Here is a 12,645-nt window from a genome sequence, read left to right on the forward strand (position 1 = left end):
TTGTTCACAGGGGATAGGGTCCAAGGCCCCCAGTGGATGCCTGAGCCACAGAGAATACATACATACATACATACCTATGATGAAATTTATCATAAACTAGGCACAGTAAGTGATGAACGCCATTGGTAATAAAATAGAATTATAACAGTATGCTGTAATAGACGTTATGTGAGCGTGGTCTCCTCTCTTTCTCTCTCGAAATACCGTGTCGCCTGTCCTCACCCTTCTTCTCACGATGATGTGAGATGATAAAGTGCCTACAGGATGAGACGCCGCGAAGTGAATGGCCCAGGCACCGCGATGTAGCGGGAGGCTACTCTCGACCTTCTAATGATCCGTCAGGAGGAGGATCCTTCCCTGCTGGACCGGCGTTGACCACAGGTGACAAACCGCAGAAAAGTGAACCGCCAGACAAGGGGAGACTATTCATGCCATTTTGCTGTAACTGATGGAATGAGAAACGTTGGGTGATGGGAAAGGAACAGCTTCTCCCCTCGGGGTATGGTCAGAGTGCCCAGGGTTTGGTCTGTGCCGGGGTGAGTCTGTCATGCCAGTCGTTACCATTGTAGCTGAGTGGGTAAAGGGAGAAAGAAGGGGGCTGCATCGGGCAGGTTCAAGTTTCCACATTTGAACATCCTGATGGCCAGCCTTCCTGCGGGAGAAAAACAGCTGATAACATAGGACAACAAGAGGACCCTCTTCTTCCCCCTTTCACTTGACGTCCAGCAATGCGGTCACGGAGGAAAGTTCGCACAGTAAGTTTTGAAGTCATTTCTGTCTGGCTCATCAATAGTTGCCTTATAAGAACTATTCCGTGCCTAAGAAGCATTGTAAGCCTTTTTAAGCTCCAAAGATTAGGGCGAAGCAGGGAGGGTGTTGGGAGGAAGACAGATAAACAACAGACTGGAGAGCATTCTCCATGCAGAGAAGTGGATTCGGTACTTTGGTTGGCTTAATCCCCAAATTGAAAGCAGCCCTGAGCATCGTTCTGAGAAAGGAGAGCCCAGATGAGAGAAAGCCCCTCCGCAAAGCCCCCGCATTGAGCTGTTTGTGGAAACGAGGATTGTGTCCTTCCCTGCAGCCAAAGGACAGAAAGGCAGCCCACGGAGGACAAATAGAGGGTGAGAGTTTCCTTGGGACAGCCCAGGGAAGCAGGAGACGGAGGGGCACAGAAGCAGTGGCCGCATGGATGATGCTCACGTGATGTGTCAAACCACCAACCCGTCTTTCCTTCTCAGCCTGGGGATCACCAACTGCCTGTTTTCACACCTCTGACAGCACGAGTGTTGGGCTCTTCAAAGACTGCGCGGCAGGACAGGCCAGCTTTGCTCCCAGTCCACTTGCAAAGGACCTTAATACGCACACGAGAAAGCCAACCCCTTTCTGGTGACAGACCTGGTTTCCAAGTCTAAGACCGCAGCCTTGTTCAGCAGAGGTAGGCGTTGGATCCAAAGGAGGCCAAGTCTAGGCTTGAAGGCTGAAGATGGCCATCAGAGAGGCTAATGGGACATGGGATCTGAAGGTGCGTCCCAACACAATCTGTATGGCCTACCTGGAGTTGGTGGGTCATCCAAGAGAGCTGAGAGCCTCCAAGAGGACTGGGCTCCTTTGGAGGTGTTGGGGACTTAAAATAAGTCACATGAGCTTGTAGTCATACCTACGAAGACTGAACTGCAGCATCTGCAGGTAGGACCCCGCAAGCCCCAGCTGTCAGGGGCGGGGATGTGACAAACCCAGCACAAAGCAAGACCCTGCAGAGTGGAGCTGGCAGGGAGAGGGCCTTCAAGGGCCATGGGAGTGGCTGGCCCAGTTGTGTTAAAAATCAAGAAAGAAGAGGAAGAGAGTAATAGAAGGGCGTGAGATGGCTCCTGGCTGAAACAAAAATGGCAGTTTTTCTGTGTGCTTGTGTCGAAGGCTGTGAAGAATGCCAGGAGATTTCAGACCAACCCAGGAGCCCAGCAGGGACACCAGGAAAGGGGGGTGAGGTCTGCAGGTCTTGGTGGGTCCGCAGGAAAGTGACAACTGGATGCACCACTTCAAAGGCCACATGGGGAAGCTGACCCCCAAGAAGCTGCCAGCTCCCTGTCCTCATTCCTCCAGGCTCTGAGAACACAAGGAGGGACACCCCCCCCCCCCCACCGGAAAAGGACGTGGGAACCTCAGGGGCATGTCAGTTTTCAAGTGCTTACTGACTCAGTTCAGGGTCACTTGGGCTTCTAACTATCTTTCTCCGCCCACAGTCCCATGGTGAGGAAGGGTGTTGGGTCTGCACGCCTTTCCAGGACCTGAGATGTTCCCGGGAGCACAGCGTATGGTCAGGATGGGGAGAACCTGCTAGAAGATGCATCGGTCCATGCAGCTTGCCTGGGAATCTGGAGAGAGGTGCAGTGATGGAGAGTTACACAGTCTTACCTTGTTTCCCAGGTCCTCTGTGGCACCCCTCACATTCCTTTTCCCTGCTGCAATTTTAACTGTCTTCACCTTTGGGGGGGGGAATAAAATGAAGGAATATTTTAGGAAATATAAAATATTTTATTTTTAAAATTATTATTTTTTTTTTTAATTTTTTTTTCAACGTTTATTTATTTTTGGGACAGAGAGAGACAGAGCATGAACGGGGGAGGGGCAGAGAGAGAGGGAGACACAGAATCGGAAACAGGCTCCAGGCTCTGAGCCATCAGCCCAGAGCCTGACGCGGGGCTCGAACTCACGGACCGCGAGATCGTGACCTGGCTGAAGTCGGACGCTTAACCGACTGCGCCACCCAGGCGCCCCTTAAAATTATTTTAAATGTTTTATTTATTTTTGAGACAGGGAGAGACAGAGCGTGAGCAGGGGAGGGGCAGAGAGAGAGCGAGACACAGAATCCGAAGCAGGCTCCAGGCTCTGAGCTGTCGGCACAGAGCCCGACGCGGGGCTCGAACTCATAAACCGCGAGATCATGACCCGAGCTGAAGTCGGACGCTCAACCGACTGAGCCACCCAGGCGCCCCGGAAATATAAAATATTTTAAAGCATTTATCAACACCGCTGAAATGCACACTAAAATTTTTTTAAATTATATCAAAGTCGTATGCACTCGTGATTTTTGAAAATAATAGCATTCAGTGGTGTTTAACGAAAAACAACCCTCTTCTGTCAAGCCCAGAGGCACCTTCTTAATTTTTAAACTGCCTCTATTTTTATTTCTTCTGGTGATTTCCTCCACGTCTCCAAATATTCTGCTTCTACTACACTTCTTGCTTTGTCGGTGGCGCCCTTTGTCTCTCAACCATCTACTTGGGTAGATGAGGATTTAGGTCCCTCAAGCTCACCCACCTCTCATTCTCCCTTCTTCCTAATAGAACTAAAGCACGGACTGACTTCCTCTGTTGGTCACCTCTGTCTGCATAATGTATGCATCTGTGTGACTTTAAGATATATGCTATTTACATACACACACGTTTACGGATGTGTGGACTGTCGTGTCTGTCTTTCCTGCGTTACGTCATTTCTGTTACCGTGGAGTCATCTACACAATCTCAAAATAGTTGAAAAACCTTGGATGGGTAGAATTAAGCACACACAGTTTTGTTGCTGTCCCATAGATAAGCAAAAAGGAGAGAATGAAATAGATGAAGAGCTGGCGTCCCCAGCCCTGGCCCAGACAAAGTGAAGGGATCAAGGTTCACCGTGATTTTGCCCACGTGCACATCTGCCAGGGGGCAGTCAAAGGCCAAGAGAAAGACTGAAAGCAGAAAACCCTAGAAGCAAATCAGCACAGGCTGTTGCTTCTTGCCTGCAGGGCCCCCTACCCCCCACAATCTTCCCTCTCCACCGGTCAGCTCCTGGGTTTTTCTTACTCACTCCAGGAGCAGTCACCCCCAGGAATAGTCACACTCGGAAAGATTTACCCCCAGGAACAGTAACTCCCAGGAACAGTCACTCCCAGGAACAGTCACCCCCAGGAACAGTCACCCCCAGGAATAGTCACCCTCAGAAACATTTACCTCCAGGAACAGTTACCCCAAGGAACAGTCACTCCCAGGAACAGTCACCCCCAGGAACAGTCACCCCCAGGAATAGTCACCCTCAGAAACATTTACCTCCAGGAACAGTTACCCCAAGGAACAGTCACTCCCAGGAACAGTCACCCCCAGGAACAGTCACCCCCAGGAATAGTCACCCTCAGAAACATTTACCCCCAGGAACAATGACCACTCCTCTTGCAGAGGTTCCCACCTCTGTTCCTGCTTCCTGTCCTTCTTCAGCCGCTCATGGATTCATCAGATATTCACTGAACAGCAAGCCTGTGCTTGGACGCTGAGAACACAGGCATGTACAGGACAGAAAAGGTCCCTGAACTCTGAGAAAGGGCTTGAGTGGCCTTTGAAAGGGACAGCCAACAAATAAATGAACTACATATTGTGGAAATTCCCTAAAGGATGTCAAGATAGAAAACAATAGACCTTCCCTTCTTGGAAAAGAAATGCCACTAGGCATTTAAAACTGAGACCACAGAAGACAAAGGAGCCAGGCATGCAAAGAGAGGCCTGAAGGAAGGCTCAAAAAAAGGAAAGTGAATGTGCAAAGGCCCTGTGGCAGTGATGGGGAACAGGGTGTCTTTAAGGCACTGAGAGGAGGCTCTTCAGCTGCAGCTTGGCAGGCAAGCAGGAGAATGGTCCAAAGTGAGGTTGCCAGAAGGCAAGGGCCAGACTTCTCAGGCCTGGTTGACCAAGTAAGGAATTTGGATATTAGTCTAAGTACAGTAGAAAGGCACTCAAAGATTTTAGCAGGAAAGAGACATAATTCCATTTTTGTGCTTTAACATGTCCTTCCTGGAGAATGGGCTGAAAACATGGGGGTTCCTCTGTCCTAGGTAGAGTCATGGACACCCCATCTTTCTTGGGGAAAGGGGTCCATCTTCTTTCCGGATGGTATCATCTGTGGCCACCAAGTGGTTCAGGGATCTGGGAGAAAGGAACGTGTTTAACAGAAAAGCCGTTGAAACCAAAGTGCCTGCTTGGCCACGTTTAACATCACAAACGGCAAAAGGTGCAGAGGCCGAGAGTGTCGTCACCCTGGGGAGTGGAGTCCGGCTGGGGAGAGAAACAGCAGAGTGATGGCATTCTTCTCGGGATTTCAGACTGGGAACCTGAAGACTGGAATTACAGCCACATGCATTTCAGTCCTCTATTAACATTTTTTTTTTTTTTTTTTTTTATCACCTGAACTCTTTCCCGGTCTCCCTGGCTCCACAGCAGGGGTCCCCATGTGATTTCTGCAGAGATCCACCCCCACTTTCAGGGACTGGGTTTGAGGCCCAGCCCTTCCACTTTCAAAGCCTTTCCCCTGGTCATCAGAGAGTGTCTGATTGGGGCTGGGCTCTGTGAAATCCTGACTCTCTCTTCTCACCCCGCCCCCCCTCTCTTCCTCTCCCTTCCCTCCACCCCTCTACTTTTTCCTGTCCTTTATACTGAGTTATCTGTTCAGAGCAAAGCCATCTCCCGGAACTGCGTGGATGGGATCTTGCCTCCCATCAAAGCCAAAGAACCTTTCTCCGGCTAGTGGTGTCCATGAAACTTTGAACTGCTACAGCATTTTGAGGCCACGCTTCCCTCCTTGGAGCTTGTAGGGGGAAGAGTCCCTTGCGAGGGCCCAGCGTGGGCTGGATCAGCCCGAGGGGCCTGGTGGGTCAGGGGCAGCTGATTACAGGGAGGCTGGAAGGCACTTGTCTTGGTGAGCAAGGGCTCTAGGGCCTGACCGCCTTGGTCCACATTCTGGTTACATTTCTGATCAGTAGTTGGATGGATGGCAGGCTGATTACCCTCTCCCAGTCATTTCTCAGCTGCTAAAGGCCACCCACATTCTTGGCACAGGGCCCTCTTCCCTCATGCTCAAAGTCTGGTCTCTCTCACACTTGGAATCTCTCCTTCTTTTTCTTCTGTCTCCTCCTTTGACCCAGCCAGAGGAAGTTCTCTGCTTTTAAGGACTCATTTCTTTAAGAAATTGGGCCCACCCAGATAACCCGAGATCATCTTTCAATTTCAAGGTCCATGCCCTCACTCACATCTGCAAAGTCCCTTTTGCCATATTAATGGGTTCCAGGTTCCAGGGAATTTGGGGTTGGGTATCTTTGGGGGCCGTTATTCTATTCTATTCTATTCTATTCTATTCTATTCTATTCTATTCTATTCACATTCCCTTAGAAACCCAGTTCAAGTTTTATATCTTCTAAAAAGTCCTGTTTGAGGGGCACCTGGGTGGCTCAGTCGGTTAGACGTCTGACTTTGGCTCAGGTCGTGATCTCGCAATCTGTGGGTTCAAGCCCTGCATCAGGCTTTCTGCTCTCAAGCGCTAAGCCCGCTCGGGATCCTCTCTCTCTCTGGCCCTCCCCCATCGCGTGTCCTCACTCTTCTTTCTCCCCCTCAAAAATAAATAACCATGGAGAAATAAATAAATTAGTTAAAAGTCCTGTTCAATCACTTCTAAGCTACCGAGCTGTGCAACATTGAGAAAGTCACCTGATCTCTCTGTCTCTCTTCTCCATCGGGTACAGTTGTGTGTAGGTGAGCACTTAACAGCTGGATCTCCGGGGTGGGGAGCCCCACGCTGCAGCATTTGCCAATTTCTGTAATATAAATATTGCCACGTGGTGGATTTCAAGCTACCAAACGTAGACTAGGAGAAGAGATATTGCCATCACGAACAGTACGGGCCAGTTCCAGCACTGTGAGAGCGAAAGCAAGGAATTGTACCTCCATGTAAACCAAGGAATTGACTAGTCGATCCAAATACCACTGGTGAATCTGTGATTCTTTAAAATCTTGGAAACTTCTGACGGCTCTCTGTGTGTGTCCCCTGGGGCGGGTGCCATCTCCGGTGTAGATGTTGGAAAGATACCTCTGGGAAGAACATCTCAAAGAACCGATTTCATGAGAAAGGCTGGAAGAAAGTCTATCTAGAAAGGGATCTGAAGACCTCTGCGGTCTGCTGGCCTCAATGCGATCACAAAGTCCCAAATCTAATCACAAAATGTGCTTGGCTTTAAGAAAATACAGATTTTTTTTTTCTAGAAATGCATTCAGATGTATAACGGTTTTATTGTGATTTCCTTGGGTACACATACGCAAGGGGAGGAGTCAAATGAAGAGTGCCAGCCTCATAAAAGATCCATTAAGATGTTATAGGGGTACCTGGATGGCTAAGTCGGTTGGGCATCTGACTTCAGCTCAGGTCATGATCTCGCAGTTCGTGAGTTCGAGCCCCGCATCAGGCTCTGTGCCGACAGCTCGCAGCCTGAAGCCTGCTTTGGATTCTGTGTCTCCCTCTCTCTCTGCCCCTCCCTCCACTCATGCTCTGTCTCTCTCTCTCTCTCAAAAATAAATAAACATTAAAAAAAATTTTTTTGGAAGACTGTTCTCATATCTCTCATTAGAGTTTTTTTTTTTTAAATATGAAATTTATTGTCAGACTGGTTTCCATACAGCACCCAGTGCTCATCCCAACAGGTGCCCTCCTCAATACCCATCACCCACCCTCCCCTCCCTCCCACCCCCCCATCAACCCTCAGTTTGTTCTCAGTTTTTAAGAGTCTCTTATGTTTTGGCTCCCCCCCAACCTCTTTTTTTTTTTTTTTTAACCACCTCACGCCAGTCAGAGTGGCTAAAATGAACAAATCAGGCGACTATAGATGCTGGCGAGGATGTGGAGAAACAGGAACCCTCTTGCACTGTTGGAGGGAATGCAAACTGGTGCAGCCGCTCTGGAAAACAGTGTGGAGGTTCCTCAAAAAATTAAAAATAGATCTACCCTACGCCCCAGCAATAGCACTGCTAGGAATTTCCCCAAGGGATACAGGAGTGCTGATGCACAGGGGCACTTGTACCCCAATGTTTACAGCAGCACTTTCAACAATAGCCAAATTGTGGAAAGAGCCTAAATGTCCATCAACTGATGAATGGATAAAGAAGCTGTGGTTCATATATGCAATGGAATACTACGTGGCAATGAGAAAGAATGAAATACGGCCTTTTGTAGCAACGTAGATGGAACTGGAGAATGTCATGCTAAGTGAAATAAGCCATACAGAGAAAGACAGATACCATATGTTTTCACTCTCATGTGGATCCTGAGAAACTTAACAGAAGACCATGGGGGAGGGGAAGGAAAAAATTTTTTTTAATAAAAAAAATGTAAAAAGAACCATTAGAATGTTCTATAAAGTACATTAATAATCTTGCCTCACAATATGTGCATTTCCCTGATCCAAACCCTGAACGCCCTAACTCCACCATTCCTACGTGTGGACACCAATGCACAAGATAGGCTCACAGCAAAGGTCTTCATGGGAGCCCGTGGGAGGGGTCAGCTGAAGCCAGAAATGGCAGGAACACGAGTCTTGACAGGGAAGGGCGCCTGTTTCTGAAAGAAGCAATTCCCGTGAGCCCTCTGACAAACGCTCCCTTATGTATTCGCTGCTAGGGCCGCTTCTATCTCCTTGGCTGCAAGGGTAGAGGTCAAGGATAACATCTGAGTAGGCTCAGACTAGATTTGGGGGCCTATCGTCTTCAGAGGGCGCCACTGCTTGTGTCTAGGCCTGCCCTCATCCCTCTTCTCCTTCCTTCCCCCCTTCTGCGATGCCTGCGATCTCCCACACTCCCGAGGTGACACATAGACATCCATTTCATTCGGCAATTAGTGAGCACGTATTGTGCGCCATGTGCTGAATGCCCAGAGATAAGAGAATCACAGTCTCAGCCCCAAAGTGTCCCCACCAGGTGTGACACAGCAAGGTATTAAGGTCGTAAATGCACACAATGCCACAGGAGTCTTCAGGGTAGAGAGAAGACTCCAACTTCTAGAGGGAGAAAAATGTCACCAAGAATTCGAGCTGAGTCTTGAAAGAGAAAAGGATGGAGTTCTCCAAAAGCCAGAGGTGGGAGAAGATGTTTCTGGCCCGGGGAACCAGAAGTGGAGGTAAATGAAGGCATCAGGCAGGCATGTGACTGGAGCTTTGGGTGAGTGTTGAGGATGGAGGTCAGGAGAGGTGGGAACAAAGCCGGGGAGGGGCACGTAAAGGGTCCAGGGGCCAGAGCTTCTATGTCAAGCTAATCAATCTGGACTTTGTCCTGTAGGCAACGAGGCACCTCTGATGAGTTTTAAGCAGATCAGTGACACAACCAGATTGACATTTTAGGAGACGGCTTGTCTGGCACGGGCGAGGTGGGGTTTCAGGGCAGGGCTTAGAAGCCGGAGGTTACCGCGAAGGTCCAGGTGGCGATGCTGGGGACACGGGCCACACTGTGGCGGCGCTGCTGCCACAGCGGCTGAGAGGGCAGACAAGAAAGACATCTGGAAGGAAAACACTCAGACGGACACCTCACCTGCCTCCTTTGCACCTCCCCCCTGCCTGGGGCTGGGGGAGGGGTTGCGGGGAGCTTGGACGCGGGAGAAGCACACGCCCCAGACCCCGGCAGGTCAGAGGAGAGAAAGTGGACTCTGGCGAAAGGAGGTTCCTCGAGACAAAAATCACCTGTCTCCAGGCCAACTGATAAGCTCGGACGGTACAGTTGCAGAAGTGGCTGTGGGGTGCAAGGCACAGTGACAGCACGCAGATCAATACTCTACAGTTCCGGGAAGAGGGGAGATGAGCGGGGGCGAGGGAAGAACCGGGTCTCATATCTGGGAGGTCATTGTGATTATGAAGCATTCCAGCCCTCCGTCACCACGTTGGCAAAATTGGCAGAATGAACTACATTCTACGGTGGAAAAACACTGAAGCTCCAGAAAAGTTGCTGATTTGCCCGGAGGGACCACGTTGACGCCAGAGGGCGCTAGAGCTGGACCCCATTTAGCTTCTGGCCACAGGGTCCAGGCTTCCTCTTCTCAAATTCTACCGCTCCTGTCGTCTGTTCCACGCGATCTAACACTTGGCCAGTTTCTGTGTCACAGGGCAGTAGTGATGGCTTAACATCTGAGGTCTGTGCTACGCGGCAGGAGCTGTTCTAAACACTTTCTGTGCTGTGAACTGATCTAAGCCAAGCTGTCCATCCCACAGCTGTCAGGCTTTGGGGGAAACAAAAGGAATTTCTGCTAACTAGAGGGGGATGGGAGCTACATGGCTCCCATGTAGCTTTGTTACATTCTGCCACATGTAACAAAGAGGCATAAAATCACCCACGTGTGGGTCCTTATGAGTCGCAACTCTGCTTTTGTAGGCACTCTGACACCACTTTGCAGGGAAGAGTCACTTTGCAATCGTGGGCCAGCCGGCCTTTGGGTTGGACCAGGAATCAGAGGCAAGACCAAAAGGATATCTAGACCTAGAAGTTTTCTGTGTAGGGTTGGGCAGCCGGCTTCACCAGATTCTTTTACTTTGTGTCTGCCAGGTCACGAAGCCTGCTCGGTCATTCGGTCTACCTGTTATCTTAAATGTCGCTCATTTCACCCACAAAATTTATTTTTTTTAACCTCCGTTATACTAATTAATAGGGCCCTTGGTGCAGCTTTGGATAGTAATATTTGTTTGTTTGTTTTTTTAATTTTTTTTCAACGTTTATTTATTTTTGGGACAGAGAGAGACAGAGCATGAACAGGGGAGGGGCAGAGAGAGAGGGAGACACAGAATCGGAAACAGGCTCCAGGCTCCGAGCCATCAGCCCAGAGCCCGACGCGGGGCTCGAACTCACGGAGCGCGAGATCGTGACCTGGCTGAAGTTGGACGCTTAACCGACTGCGCCACCCAGGTGCCCCTGGATAGTAATATTTGAAGCCCCTACCGTAGACAGTCCTGGAGGGCGGGTCATTTAACAAATGCTTGTAGAGCATTCACTACATCCTGAAACGATATCAAGCATTTTGAACTTTACCCAACACAACCCCCTTAATGGTAATAGCAACCCCATGAGGTACCTGTTACTACTGCCCTCATGTCCCAGATGAGGAAACTGAGTCATAGAGAAATTAAGGGATGCTTCCCCAGGTGGGGAGCGAGGGCCTTGAAAGTAGAGACTGTGGGTGTGATCTGTCCTCCAATCTCTACCCTCGGAAAGACACAAGAAATTCGTGTTGGTGGCAGATAATAATTACCAATGTGGCAACTGGTTTTACTGAATGGTGTGAGGTTGGAGTGTGTGGGTAGGTAGAGCGGTAGCTGAGTTATCTTGCAATGACCAATGGGACCCACGTGGCACCTGTCATTCTTCTAATATGGCTTCCTCCGATGTCTATGCATCCGGTACGGCTCAGAGTTGGCCTCAGCAAGCACCTGGTTTTATAGCTACCGATTTGCCTAGTTGGCTTTCCTTTGGCAGAGATAAACGTCCCTGTGCATGTACGAATGCCATAGTACCGGCACTTAATGGGTTCTTCCAAAACGAATGAAAGAATACACGATCAGGGGAGATAAATCACACGCTTCTGTGTGTGTATGCATGTGTGTGGTTTCCATGTCTAACGCCTTCCCATATATCATCACAGTTAATTTACCCCCAAATTATTTAAGATAGGCTCGGGGAGATGAAGAAATTTGCTTAATTGGGGCTTCTGGGTGGCTCAGTCAGTTAATCATTTGACTTCGGCTCAGGTCATGATCTCGTGGTCCGTGAGTTCAAGCCCCGCATCGGGCTCTGTGCTGACAGCTCAGAGCCTGGAGCCTGCTTTGGATTCTGCGTCTCCCTCTCTCTCTGTCCCTCCCCTGCTCTCTCTCTCTCTCTCTCAAAAAAAAACAAAAACAAAAAAAACAAATAAACATTAAAAAAATTTTTTTTTAATTTGCTCAAGATCACACGGCAAGCAAATAGCTTGGCCACTAGCTCTGATGCCAACCCAGGCTCTTGCCAGGACAACACAGGGCTAGCAAGCAAATGTGCTTAGGAAAGATGTCAATGTCAGGCCCTGTCTAGAAGAAGTACATTTAAGAGGGGTGGGCGCTCAGAGGTCTGCCTCCTGCAAGAGGAGAAAGGCTTTTGGAAATAGCACGCTGTACTCAGAAAGGCGACGAGTCTAGACAGAAAGGGACACCCAAATCTCCAGACCCCACCTCTCTTTCAGGTTTTCTATACGCTGGAGTGGGGGTGGAGGGCTTCCCAACATGCAAAACGTATGCAAGAATTTCATTCAAAAATGTTTAATAAATCAAAGCCGCACTTAGAACAAGAAGCATCACATCGCCCAGGTGATAGCTCTTTGTGAGGCTGAAGATCCAAGGGACAGACTTGTGTTTCTGCAGAACTGATTGATGGGATGGGAGAGATCGGGGAGGAAAAAAAAAAAAAAAAACCACCCCACTCTCTGCCATAGACAACCACCGAACAGAGGAAATTTAAAATATGAGAGGGAAGATTGAAGCCCCACGGAAAGATTAAAGAAAGGAAAGAACTACAAATGGGCAGATCAATTATTGTGTGAAGATCCGGAGGTGTTTAATTCATATCGGGCTGCACGTTGCACTTGGAAGTCACACAGCTGTGCGGCACGGATGGTTCTTGTCTCTTTACAAACTTCGCGGATCACAGGAGCCACGGCCACCAACGGCCAAAGAGCAGGGCTCATTTTGGCAAGAGACGGCCGGCGAACGTGTCAGTGGAATTCTCCATCCTGTTTATCCACTGCAGCCTGTGCTCATCAGATTGCAAGGTTTTTTGGGTTTTGTTTTTCAAATCG

Source organism: Puma concolor, chromosome D2, assembly GCF_028749965.1.
Source record: "Puma concolor isolate L17-30 chromosome D2, mPumCon1.1.hap2, whole genome shotgun sequence".
NCBI lineage: Eukaryota > Metazoa > Chordata > Mammalia > Carnivora > Felidae > Puma > Puma concolor.